Source organism: Rhinolophus hipposideros, assembly GCF_964194185.1.
Source record: "Rhinolophus hipposideros genome assembly, chromosome: 25".
NCBI lineage: Eukaryota > Metazoa > Chordata > Mammalia > Chiroptera > Rhinolophidae > Rhinolophus > Rhinolophus hipposideros.
The window spans coordinates 10,236,884-10,250,131 of NC_138071.1; positions in this window are offsets into that span (position 1 = coordinate 10,236,884).

Below are 13,248 nucleotides of genomic sequence, written 5' to 3' on the forward strand. Positions count from 1 at the left end.
TCCAGAAAAATTACAGGATGTGGAAGCTTATCAATTACAGGGAAAAAAGATGTGTCTATTAAAGACTCTGCTGACACTTTCTAAAAGGTGACTGTGATAATTGTAATTTATTGTAAGAAATATATTGTTGGTCTTTTCTGTGTTTCTAGCACAGTTTCTAAAGCCTTAGAATTTTTGAAGTGGTGGTGAGCGAGATAAAGGTATCTTTTGTTATGATAATGAGGTGACTTTTGCATCCAAAGGTTGGGGCTGGTTGCTTGGGGAACTGACACTGTGATTGGAGGGTTGGAACTTTCAGTCCCATCACTTGACTTCTGTGGAGAGAAGAGCGCCTGGAGGTTGAACTGATCACCAATGACCTATGATTTAATCACTTCTGCATGTGTCATGAAACCTCCTTAAAAACCCAAAAAGAGGGGGTTCTGAGAGCTTCTGGGTTGATGGACATGTGGAGGTGCTGCTACACTGGCATGACGGGAGAGTGAATGGAAGCTCCATGCCCCTTTCCATGCCCCTTGCCCATGCCTCTCTTCCAATCAGCTACTTGTGAATTACATTCTTTTATAATAAACTGCTGATATAGTAAGTGAAGTGTTTCTCTGAGATCTGTGAGCCCCTCCAGCAAATTAATCAAACCTGATGAGGGGGTCTTGGGAACCTCTGATTTATAGCTAGTTGGTTGGCAGGGCAAATAACAACCTGGACTTGTGATTGGCATCTGAAGTGGGATTAGTCTTGTAGAACTGAGCATTCAACCTGTGGACTCCGATGCTGTCTCCATGCAGACAGTGTCAGACTTGAGTTGAATTCTTGGTCACTCTGCTAGTGTGTGAAAATTGCTTGTTGTTGGTGTGGGAACTAACCCCCCGCCCCACACACACACATTGAAGTGGGTCTCAGAACAGCAAAAGAGTGACAAATTAGAAAATCACCCAACATGGCTCTTTCACAGTAGCTGTTTTGGAATAAACACAATATGAAAATACTAGGAATATTGGGTAACAGCTTTACATTTAGATGTCCCAGTTGAACTACCGTGTTTCCCCGCAAATAAGACCTAGCCAGACAATCAGCTCTGATGAGTCTTTTGGAGCAAAAATTCACATAAGACCCAGTCTTATTTTACTATAATATAAAACTGGGTCATAATATAATATAATATAATATAATATAATATAATATAATATAATATAATATATATAATATAATATAATATAATAAATATAATATAATATATAATATAATATAATAATATAATATATAATATAATAAATATAATATAATATAATATATAATATAATAAATACAATAAATATAATATAATATAATATAATATAATATAATATAATATAATTACTGGTCTTATATGAATTTTTGCTCCATAAGACACATTAGAGCTAATTGTCCGGCTAGGTCTTATTTTTGGGAAAATATGATATGATAGGTCTCACTCTGTTTTCCAATTTTATGAAGAGGGTTTGGAAGAATATGAAAGCACCACATCAACCATAGTTGACATTTTTCAATTTTCTTGGAGAAAAATCCAAAGAATAATAAAATACAAAATCTATTTAGGGGCGTTTGGGAATTCTCTGCAGGCTGAGAGATGGTCCCAGACTTCAGACCTTCATTTGTAGCTCAATTATTTCCCATGTGATCAGGTTGCTCACTCTTTTCTGAGTTTTTACTGGTGTGCAGTAAATAAAACTAAGCTTTAAAATGTGTTTTTCAGACTATATATTATTGACCCTAAAGACTCTAAAGGAGTCTTTGGAGTATTGACAGCTGTTGTGCTCTGACTTCAATAAAATTGTATAGCAGGCTGGCATTTGGAATAATTAGGTTTAGGTTGTTGCTACAGTTCTGCATAACTTGGGCTTCTCAAACTAAAATGTTATGTTATGAAATGTTATGTTATAACATGTCCTGTTATGAAACTAGAGTTACCCAGGACCCTCGATCAGAATTTTATGCTTTGACATATTCATTATGATAATTTTCAGGTTTATAATGTGAAGTCCTAATTACTGTAAATACCCACGTATTTACTAGTTCCTCATCTCTGGTGGATACAAAGACTCTTAGCAGAGCCAGAGAAGTCTGTTCCTCTCTATGACAGTTGGCTTTGTTGCTGTGCGTAAGAAACAGGTTTAAAATTATTGTGGCCAAAGGGAGGGTGCTGATAGCTTCAGTTCAACTGGATCTGACCACCTCCCATATTTTGTTATTGCTGTTGTTGTTACCCCTTCTGATACATAATATAAGTGATTATTATGTAACTGCTTATGGATAAGTAGTGCATCCCAATACTAGGAATATTTCATATTTTTTCTTCATAAACGTTTATAACTCAAATAAACTGATCATGCTGTTTTACAGGTAGAAGTGGTTTAAATAATCTATTTCTAGCTAATTATTTTGCAGATAAGTGAACTGAAGCATAAGGTCAAAAAGTAAATTAATAATAAAAGCAGATCTTAACTTGTTATTCTGGAACTTTTTACTCGTGATCTTTCTACTACTACACACTGATTCTCTTGTTTTAAAAAAACTGGAGCTATTTCCCAGCCTCAAGCTCCCCATTATTATTAACTTAGGAACAAAAGGCTTACTTTAATCATTAATGTCTATGAAATTTTAGCAAAACATTGTAATAACTTTTCAGTTTTACTACTTAATAATATAACCATTATTTTGAAGACAATAAAGCACAGGCGTTGTAAATATTCCCTAATGAATGTTTGTAACTCTAAGCAATTCCTTACAAAAAATAAATTTATGTATGTATGTATGTATGTATGAATTTATCTTTCAGGAGTGTCACCCTCACATAAAGATGAAATCTTACAATTTAGTATATTTTAAAACTATCAGGAGTGGTGCTCATTAAAAGAAATCCTGTCCTTAGAATGAGAAATATTCAAGAAGGTTGATGGAACAGCTGGAAAGGAGGTTTGTTCCTCTTTGTTTTCTTTCAAGGGCAGGGTGGAAAGTGAGGTGCGAAGTTCAGAGCTATGTTTTTTGGTTCAATATTGCAAGATCCTGGAATCGCGAGTTCATGTAATTTTACTAGTGTATATCACTTGTTGGGAAAAATTCCAAGTACATTTAGAGTACTTCAGGAGGTGTTTCTTCCTGTCTGAGTCTGTTAACATGTTCATGCAGCCTGCCATCTGAGAAGGAATTTTCCCTGACGGCCATGACCTAATTTCAAGGTTCTGGCAAACAAACACGGGCAACTGACAGCTCAGGTTTTCCTAGTTAGCATATTAATCGCCTACATTTTAGCATGCAGCCATATATGAGTATGCTTGTGAAGGATTTGCCAGCCCTTCTGAAATCAGGCTGATTGCACCCCTGTAGACCTCAATTTACTGTGCATAAAATCTTTTTTGCAGGCATCTCTGAGCTTGCAAACTTTCTGACTGGTGTTGGACTTGAACATTTGTATAATGGAAAGTGACTGGATTCTAGAAGGTGCCAGAATTTACTAGCATGTTGCCGAAGCAGGACTCTTTGTAGAAGACCCCCAATCCCCCTTTAATTTCTTTCACAGTTTGTTCCTGGAATCCAAAGAAAGGCATTTCTTTCTTCTCAGAGCAGAAGTGAATGCTTGTGCAGAATGAGCCATTGCACTATTCTATTTTCTGATCGTATGCATTCTTAGTGACAGAATAAGAGAAACCTTATTGAATTAGCTTATTATATCAAAAGCTCATTACTTATGTTGGGAAAAAATGTCAGTGTTTGAAAGTGTTATAGAATCTATTGTATGAGAAAATCTTTGTGTTTGCCTAGAATATTTTCCTATTTTATTTCTTGGTAAATATTGTTAAATGTTTAGTTTTTGCACTTGCGGAGTATAGGAACAGGCTGTTCTTTCTACAAGGAAATACTGTTCTTAAGCTTTTAACTTGCTTTGTTTATTTTAATGGCATGATTTTGGGCCCAAACATTTTTTTTTTCTCTTTCAAGTAGTCATAGGATACCAGTGTTATTTAAAAGGAAGTTTAATAATAAACATATCAGCATTTAATTATCAAGGAGAAGAGTTCATTTCTCTTTGAGAGTATAGCTAAAAGGTCAGTGATAAAATTGACAGAAAAGCAAAGGCCAGTTCTGAGAAGCCATGTGTTTTCTTCCCTCTACATTCTTGGGTTTATTTTTGGCTATGGCTTTTTTCCCCCTAGACACATTTACAGAGGAAACTAAGGAGAAGGACTCCCCAAACACAGTTGAGTTAAAGAGAGAGGCAGATGATTTAGAAAGAAGGCAGAAAAATTCCCTGCTGGTAGTCAAGACCCTGAAAATTATCTGAAGATAAGAATAAGGTAAAAGATTGGGTACATGCAATAATAGGTTTCTTAAAGACCACCAGCTACAATTTATGATTTTTCATTCCTCTCTCCCCTAAGACAGCCATATTTTACCATTTCATACATAGATAAAAATGACTTCCAGGCTTATTTGATCACAGACTGAATTACTCTGTCACAAGATGACAAGCTATGACAAATAGGGTTCTCAGTAAAATGTGGTAGGAGACTAGGCAGATTTTCCTTTCATTCATACTCTCTTACATGTGAGCTATCTTACTGTCAATCTCAATTGTATCATTAGGTCATCTGTAAGGTCTTACATTTGACAGGGCAATGTAACAACCCAAGGCCAATGCAGCAAAATTGGAAAGATCAATTAAATTACAGGAATGACTTGCATAACATAAATGTGTTTTGCCCACGTGTCAACATGGGTAGAGACATACCTTCATGTTCTAATAAGAGCAATGACAGAATTGCTCAGACTCTAAACTTTTTAGCAGAGGCAGAAAAATCATTGAAATGATGAGTTTTGCTTCTTTATTAGTTTTTAGAAAATTTGACAATCTTTCTGAACATTGCGAATACTCTAACACCACATTGCCTTTATGCGTTAACTAAATTGCCTGGGCATTCTTTCTAAATACAACTCATTGCTGGAGGTAGAGAAGAGACTGAGGACTGCAAAGCCATGAGGAGAAGTTCTTCCAGGTAAAGAACAATCTGATTCATATTTGTGGTCTCTTGTTTGTCACATAAGAGTCAATAGCTATGTAAATTAATGAATGTAAAGCTGTGACTTAATGAGTACATTTCTTTAGAGAGGAAGATCAGAGACCTGAATTCTTCTGCACCCCAAGATATAGGCATGTTTAAATAGTTCAACTTATGGAGCTTGAAAGTGGGGGCAATCGAGGATGAAGAAAGGGCGTTTTTACATAAGTAGGAGGTGTCATTATGTAATATTTTCAGTTTGGACTCAAAAAGAAAATGACTTTTTATGCAAAAGAGGAAAATAGAAATAAATCTGTCTCCTTTTTCACCATATGCCACAAGAAAAAAAAAATCAGATGTCCAAGAGAATACAGGCTGGAGGGAGCAGACTAGCTATTAAGGACCAGAGCCCTTCCCATTTACAGCTCAACAAACAATCAAAATTCAACATTTAACAAGCATAGTAGAGAGGAGGAAAGCTGCTGTTAGATACATAGGTAAAAACAACGGTACCTGTAGGTACATGTGTCTTCAGACCTTCAGATTTTTCTTCAGTCAGTGCAATTCTGCTGGTTAAAATTTTACGTAACTTTTTTTTTCTCTAAGTATGCTTTTACTTCACTTTCACTTATAAAAATATTTTCTCTGGATATAAGGATCTAGGTTGGCAGTCATTTTCAATCAGCACTTTGAGCATTTTGTTCCAGCATTCTATTTCCCATTGTTTTTATTGAAAGTCAGCTGTCAGAATTTTGGTGTCCCCCTTGGAGATAATTTATCCTCCCTATCCTCTTTGGCTACTTCAAGATATTCTTGTCGTTTGTGGTCTTTAATAAATTATGTCATTTTGATGATGCCTAAGTATGCTGCCACCTCTTTTTCCTTCCTAATTATCTTGTTGGATTTAACACATGTCTTGAATCTGTGGCACAATTTCTTGCATTGTTTTTGAGAAAGTTCTTTAAATTCTCTGTCATTATTTTTTTAAATATTGTCTTGATGCTTTTCTTCCTCTCCTTTTCTATGATTCTAATTACATTTGTCTTATCTTTCACGGCGTCTTTTCATGGCTTGACTACTCATTTCTTTTTAGTGCCAAATAATATTCCATTGTCTGGGTGTACCAGAGTTTATGCATTCATTTACTGAAGGACACCTTGGTTGCTTCCAAGTTTTGGCAATTATGACTAAAGCTCCTGTAACCATCAATGTGCAGGGTTTTTGTGTGGACATATGTTTTCAACTCTTTTGGGTAAATAGCAAGGAGGACAGTTGCTGAATCACATGGAAAGAGTATGTTTTGTAAGAAACTGCCAAACTGTCTTCCAAAGTGACTGCACACTTTTGCCTTCCAACCAGTCCTTGTGCAAAATACTTTTGATGCCCTCCTAGAGACATTTTGGTCTTATATTACTCTGGACTACTAGCTCTGCTCTACCCATTAACCATCTCCATCCAGAATTCTTTATAGATTCTTGTTATGTTTCTGGGTTGTCTTCCTTTCCCTGGCTGCTTTTGGATTAATTTGTGTTGTTTATCATCTATATACCTCTGCTGCCTGTTGCCTTGTTAGTTAATACTCTTTAACTTTTTTCCCATTACTTGTCCTAGCGATTAAAGTATAAATCCTAGACTTATCAAACTTGAATATGACTTGATACTAAGAATGAGATTGGGGTAACCATCACACACTTATAGTGTTGTGGGCAAACAGGCAAATGGCCACTCTCTTCCTAGAGCTTACATGATATTTCCTTTTATCTCACTGCTTGGTTCTTTTAATTTCCTATTCTGGCTCCTCTCTTTATACGTGATCTGCTGAAGTAGTTCAGACTTCTATCTATGGTTCTCATCACTCAATCTACATTTATTATATTTATTATTTCATTCAGTCATATGCTTCTAAATGTCATTTCAATCACAATGACTCCAAAATGTATTTCCTGAGTCCAGACTTATTTCCCAAATCAACTTTAGTATAGAATTGTCTGCTCAACACCTGTACTTGAATTTCTAATGAACATCTAAACCTCAACATGTCCAAATCTCAATTTTTGGTCTTTCTCCCAAACCTACTCACTTTCAACCTCCCTCATCTCAACTGATGGCAAATTCATCCTTCTAATTTCTCAGGCCAACATCACTACGATCACCCCTGACTTCTCTCTTTCTTTCACATTCCACGCTCAATCTGTGCAAATCTTCTCGGTACTTCCTTCAGAATATATCCAGAATTCAACTAATTTCAGTATTTTTACTACCCTGATCCAGGACACATCATCTACTACCTGAACTACTATAGTGGTTTTCTAACTGGTCTCTCTCTTTCTGCCTTTGGCTCCATTCCCTCCATAGCCTATTTTCAATACAGCAATCAGAGTGATTCTCAGAAACCCTGGAATCATGTCACTCCTCCGCCCACTTTACTCCAAGTTCAAGGTTTTATTTGTCCTACCAAGCCTTTCATGCTCTAGAATCCTTTTACTTCTCTCCCCTTATCTCTGTCACTCTCTCTTCTTTAATGCATTCACCACGTTTTATATATAACAGTCTTGCTCCTACTTTAGGCTTTTGCACCTCCTGGAAAGCTTTCTTTTAGCTAATCTGCAAAGCCATCTCTCTCATGTTCAAATCTTTGTTCACCTTATGACCATTTGAGCTGAAGTTGTAATCTCTACCCCATTTCTAGCACTTCCAATTCTCCTAATTTGCTCTCTATCTTTTTTGTCCTACAGTACTTCCCACCTTTTGCTCTAATGTGGAGTACCCAAGCTTTACAAGGGCACTGATCTTTCAGTTTATCTACTGATAGATCCCAAGAGCTATGAAAAATCTCACTTACAAAGTAGTTTACAATAAATATTTGTAAAATGGAGTAGTGAAATACATTGACTAAAAATATCAAGGGCTCCTTAGTGAAAAGCAGTTAAAAGCTAATATCAAAATGCTCAGAAAAGCACAGCTTGGGTTTGTTAGAAGATGTTTTCAAATTCTAAATTATAGTTTCAGCTATTTTTAGCAAATTATTTAATCCTTTTCATCAAATTTTGAGATAAAGAACTCAAAATTGTTAAAAGGATGCCATATTTGGATAGACTTTCTTAAATATTATTTAAAGATTTTGTTGTTTAGTGGGCAAAAAACCAGGAAAGTAATATTCATTAATCCTTGTAGATTAATGAATCCTTGCAGATGAAGCTTATTTTTGCTAAGATGAGTTAAGATTATATTTGTAGCACTGACACCACTCATGTATGTAAGGAATAGTTATTGAGAAACTTCTATAAATGAGGCAGTAACTGATTATACTTAAATGATTTTATTTAATTATGTCAGCAACGTTTTGCTATAGTATTACTATTCCTGATTCAGAGATAAACATTTCTGACTCTGCAGTTAGGTAACTGTGCCATTTGACATTTCCACTTACTTTTTTTCTATTCTGTAAATGAAGGTTGGTCTTTTACCTCTCAGGTTCTCAGTTTAGGGGACAGAAAATCTGTCACTTGCCAAGAATGTAAAGTTGTCTTAGTCACTCTACCTCCTCAGGCGATAATTGTTTTTATCTATAAACATGAAGGATTATTGTAGCTACAATTTTTTTATACAAAGATTTTCCTGATTCCACCAGATCAGAGCAGGTGCAAGAGTATAGAGTCTGCCTCTGTTCATCTAAGTTTACTTTTCTCTTTGCTATTTTTCTCTGGAAGCCATCGACTTTCCCATTTGTACTAAAGGTCAGACAAAAAGCCAGAAAAGAGTGGGTAACAAATGATTATATTCAGAATTCTCAGTATACATACAATTTTTTTTTTGATTCAGAAGTAATTATTTTATTGAATCCCAGACTGCCAGGACTTGAATAATTATAGCAACCAAATTCCAGTATTTTAAATTATTTAACAATGGCTTTTTTTCTCCCACAATATTTAATTTAGCCTTTAAACAATCCTAGAGGGAGTAGTCATTACAGTCATATTATAGATGAGGAAACAGCCTCAGTAAAACACCTTATCTGCCTAAGACTTCATTGTTGCAGAACAACTTCAAATATATCACTTTTATTATGCCACTCAGCTACAAATAAAAAACAAGAAACTGCCATTGATTTGTCTCCTTACGTTTGGCATAGAAAGGAGGAAACTAATCAAGGTAAAGTCATTTTCTTTAGAGAATAGACAATGATTTAATTGAGTTTTCCTAATCTTAATACCAAATAGCCCTCCCTTTGTTTGATATGAATTTTAGAACAGGGAAAGAAATAACTGATAATTTTTTTTTGTTTTAGAAATAGTATGAATGGAAAGCTGGATATATTCCTTTTGACAACTGTGCTTTCTTTATCCAATTTTAATTTTGAAGCAAAAATCAGAACACTTTTCTTTGCCACATTGATGAATGATAATTTGTTGATTTTGTTTTGAACCTGGAGAATTTCTCAGTATGGTGTACTGCTTTACATAATATCTTCACAGGTGACATTTACAAGAATTTGGGTGGGAGGGATAATTCTAAAATTAAACTCACATGCTTTCCAACATATCTACTCTTATATCAACATTAATGACCTTTCCAATCATCTGTGGGATTTTTGTAAATAATGCTTTTTCCTTATTAAATAATATTTCTTGTAAAATAATTTTTTAAAAACCTTGCAAACAAAAATTAGAAACTAAGATGCCATTATTTCTTTACACGAGAGAAAAATAACATTCTGATGAATATCCTATTATTGTATATAATTACAAAAATGGAATCCTTCCATGCATAGTGCTTTTTAATTTTTTTAACTTAAAAGATATTTAACTTCTTCCTAAGTAATTACATATTTTCCATATGTTAGTTTTTGCTATATTTGCATATACCAGTATGTTTCTTCTATGATTTTACTTTGTCTTGCCATCTGAAGTAATTACTGCACTAAATTTTGTGTTTTATTGCTCTTCCCTGCTTAAAAACAAAAAAACAAAAAAGCATTTGTATGGTAACATACTCAGAAAATGCATAACATATAATGAACAGTTTCATGTGTTATTTTAAAATGTAAACACCATCTGTAAACACTGCCCTGTGGCAGCTTTGTTAACCTTTAGGGCTCTGCCAAGCATAGATTAAAACCACTTACCTAAGGTCACTGGACACAGCAGAATAGAAAGGGTGTTTAGAGAAACAGACTCCAATAAAGAAATTTGAAAATTAATGGTCATGAGGGAAGGAAGGGAAGTTACAGAGAGGACAGTATCACGCTAGATAACAAAATAGTTAAAATTTCAGAGACAATATCACAAGCCTCAAGAGCCTCACAAAGTCTAGTGTGATGAAGCCTGAGCTTTGTCCACTGGGTTTGGAAACGAGAGGACACTGATGGCATTTTTCCAGGGAAGTTTTGGTGGAGTAAATGAAGGGACTAAAATGGAGTAAATTAAATGTTTAGCGTTTTCTTTCAAGAAGTTTAGCAGAGAAAAAAAAAAAATAACCCCAAAAAACTGGAGGCAATATTTAAGCAGGACAATTCAATCAGAGAAGTTTATGGTAGTTTTGATTGTTTGCCTGTTCGTTTGTTTTCAAGAGAATAGAAATTTAAGTCTCTCTGCAGGTGTAACCCAAGCATTGCATTGGAGGAGACAGGAGCCATGAAATTGGCATGGCAAGGGGATGAGTTTTGGATGGAGGAAGCTCTAAATTATCTTTTGAGAGTGGAGGAAAGGAGGAATCATAGGATGTCCATGATGAAGTTCCATTTGAAGCTGAGAGCATTTTCTTTTTGGTAATTGTTTTCTTGGTGGGAAAAAACGTCCTAATGTTGATAAGGGCAGTCTCAACGGTTTGGAATATTTTGGGAGAATGGGAGATGATGTAATAGAAATAATGTAAGAGAATGAAAGGTGTTGAAAGACCAAATAAAGCTAGAAAACATGCACCAGTATTTGCACCAACGTGAGGTTGTATGACTTTTTCTCGTACAGCACTTAAGCACACTAGGATAGGGAAAGGAGGTACCTATCATTTTTCATTGGGGGTATGTAGGCCACATGCGCAAGGGAGACTGGGAGTCTCTCTTTACAGGATCCATCATGGAGCCTAGACTGGGTAGGGAAGGAAGTGTGGCTATGGGTATATTGAGGAGGGGAAGGACCAAGGAATCTGAGATCTGTGTGTAGTCAGAAATCAAAGCAGCCACAGTGAAGTGCTGAAACAGCTGGTAGCAGAGAAGCAAGCTGGTGGGCAGAGTTTAGAATATATGCATTTAAGCTTTCATGTTATAAAGTAAGGATGCTGCTGTGACTACATAAGGGAAAATATGTTGATAATCTTTTTTAAACATTGTTTTAAAACATGTTTTAAGAGAAAATAGGCTAAAAGTGTATTTAAAACTGATAAGGCTCTGATTGATAGCTGTAAATTTATCACATTTATTTTAATAAAGTTCCTGAGTTATCAAAAACTTTCTAATAAGGTGGGCAAATGATAATGCTATAAATAAAGAATTATTGGCTTTAGAAAACTAAAGAATAACAAAACTTAATGAAATTAATTATAAAGAGGATTAATCTAGATCAAACTTAGCTAACTTTAGAAAGCACTTTCTAGGCTATCTTACTGAAAATCTCTGAAGTGTCGCATTGGACACTGTGTGTTGCTACCACATAGCTGAAGCACACATAGCACAAAAGGAAAAGGAGAAGGGAATGATGTTTTTAAAATTGCTTATTCAAGCGAGCATAAAAATATCCATTGACCTGGCACCATTCTGTCAATTTTCCTCTCACTTCCTGTGAATGCACCCTAAAAGGAAGGGTGGAAGCTATTAGTAACCTGTCATAAAAAGAAATTGAATTTGGGTTTTTTTTTTTTGAAATTTTAAAAATGTATCACAACCAAGAGCTCTTTGGTACTTTACGGAGATGGAAAGGCTCAATAATTTATTTATAGTGAGTTCAGAGCTAGGTAAGGTCGATCAAAGAAATTTCTTTCATGGTCCCGGATGATTTAGAAAAGGATACTAAAAGAATGGTAGTAATAGTTATCTCATGCAAATCGTCTAGTTCACTTAATATATCTCTTTACTAACTTCACAGTAACTGATTATAGAGGGATTTGACCCAGTCATTTTAGTGAAAATGTCAAGCGTAACAAGAATAGTATTACCGCAGACATTTATCACTATGAATTATATAGACAATGGATTCTTTATCTAAAACCAGATGCATATTGTTCAGGAGTGCACTTTTGAGATTTTGTATGCCCTGGCATTTTGACTATTGCATCCAGCAAGAGTATTTTTTAGCTTTGGTAACGTAATTTCTTAACGGTGAACACAATCTTGCCATTTTAATTGTTGAAATTTGAAGTCCACACTGAAAGTATATTGATTGTGCTTCCTGCTTGTCTTTCTACTCTCTCTTTCATTCTTTTCCCTTCTTCCTTTTTCCTTTCTGAATAATTTTGTCTAAAAGCCAGAGGATGAGGCCAAGGTTTCCAGGTGAAACAGTGGGTGGCACGCGTATCTGTTTAGAGCCTAAGCAAGGAAAGAAGTTAAAGCCTCAGTGAAAAAAAGTGGTCATCTGGGGTGGTGGCATGGGGGCTGGGGGGAGGGTCAAGAGATTAGGTACATAAAGGATATTGATTAACTAGGTAAACAGTTCGAACAATGCGAGCTAGGTTTCTTACTGCCAGAGAAGTTATAAACATGGAAAGTAGAATAAACGTGTTGTGCTACATTAGAATTGGAGGTGTTGGGGGAATACATAATTTTCAGTATGTAAATACAGAAAAAAATGTGTGCGTGCGTGAATGTGTGTGCATGCGTTCATGCATGTGTGTTTTCCTAGCTCGGTCCACTGAAAGGGCCTGGTAGCTCTGATACCCCAATCTTAATGAGCACACATTGTCAGATCTTGACTTCTAAATATCATTCTTCACAAAAAGAAACTAGAGCCTCTTGGAGAAATAGCTTCCTGAAGAAATGGTTGATACAAAATGAACTTTGAATCTATCTTGCTGGACAGTAAGATAGTAACCTAAGAATAATGGACATGTGTTTAAAGAAGACAAAGCCAGCTTGAAGGGCCCCCGCCCCAGCCAAATCGGGTAAATTTTGAACATTAAAATATATACTAATAGTGACTATTTATAATCTACTGAATAGTATAGGAATCCGTGAGTCCATACTAAATGAAAATAAAACAAATGAACAAATATGTGAGAAGAAACA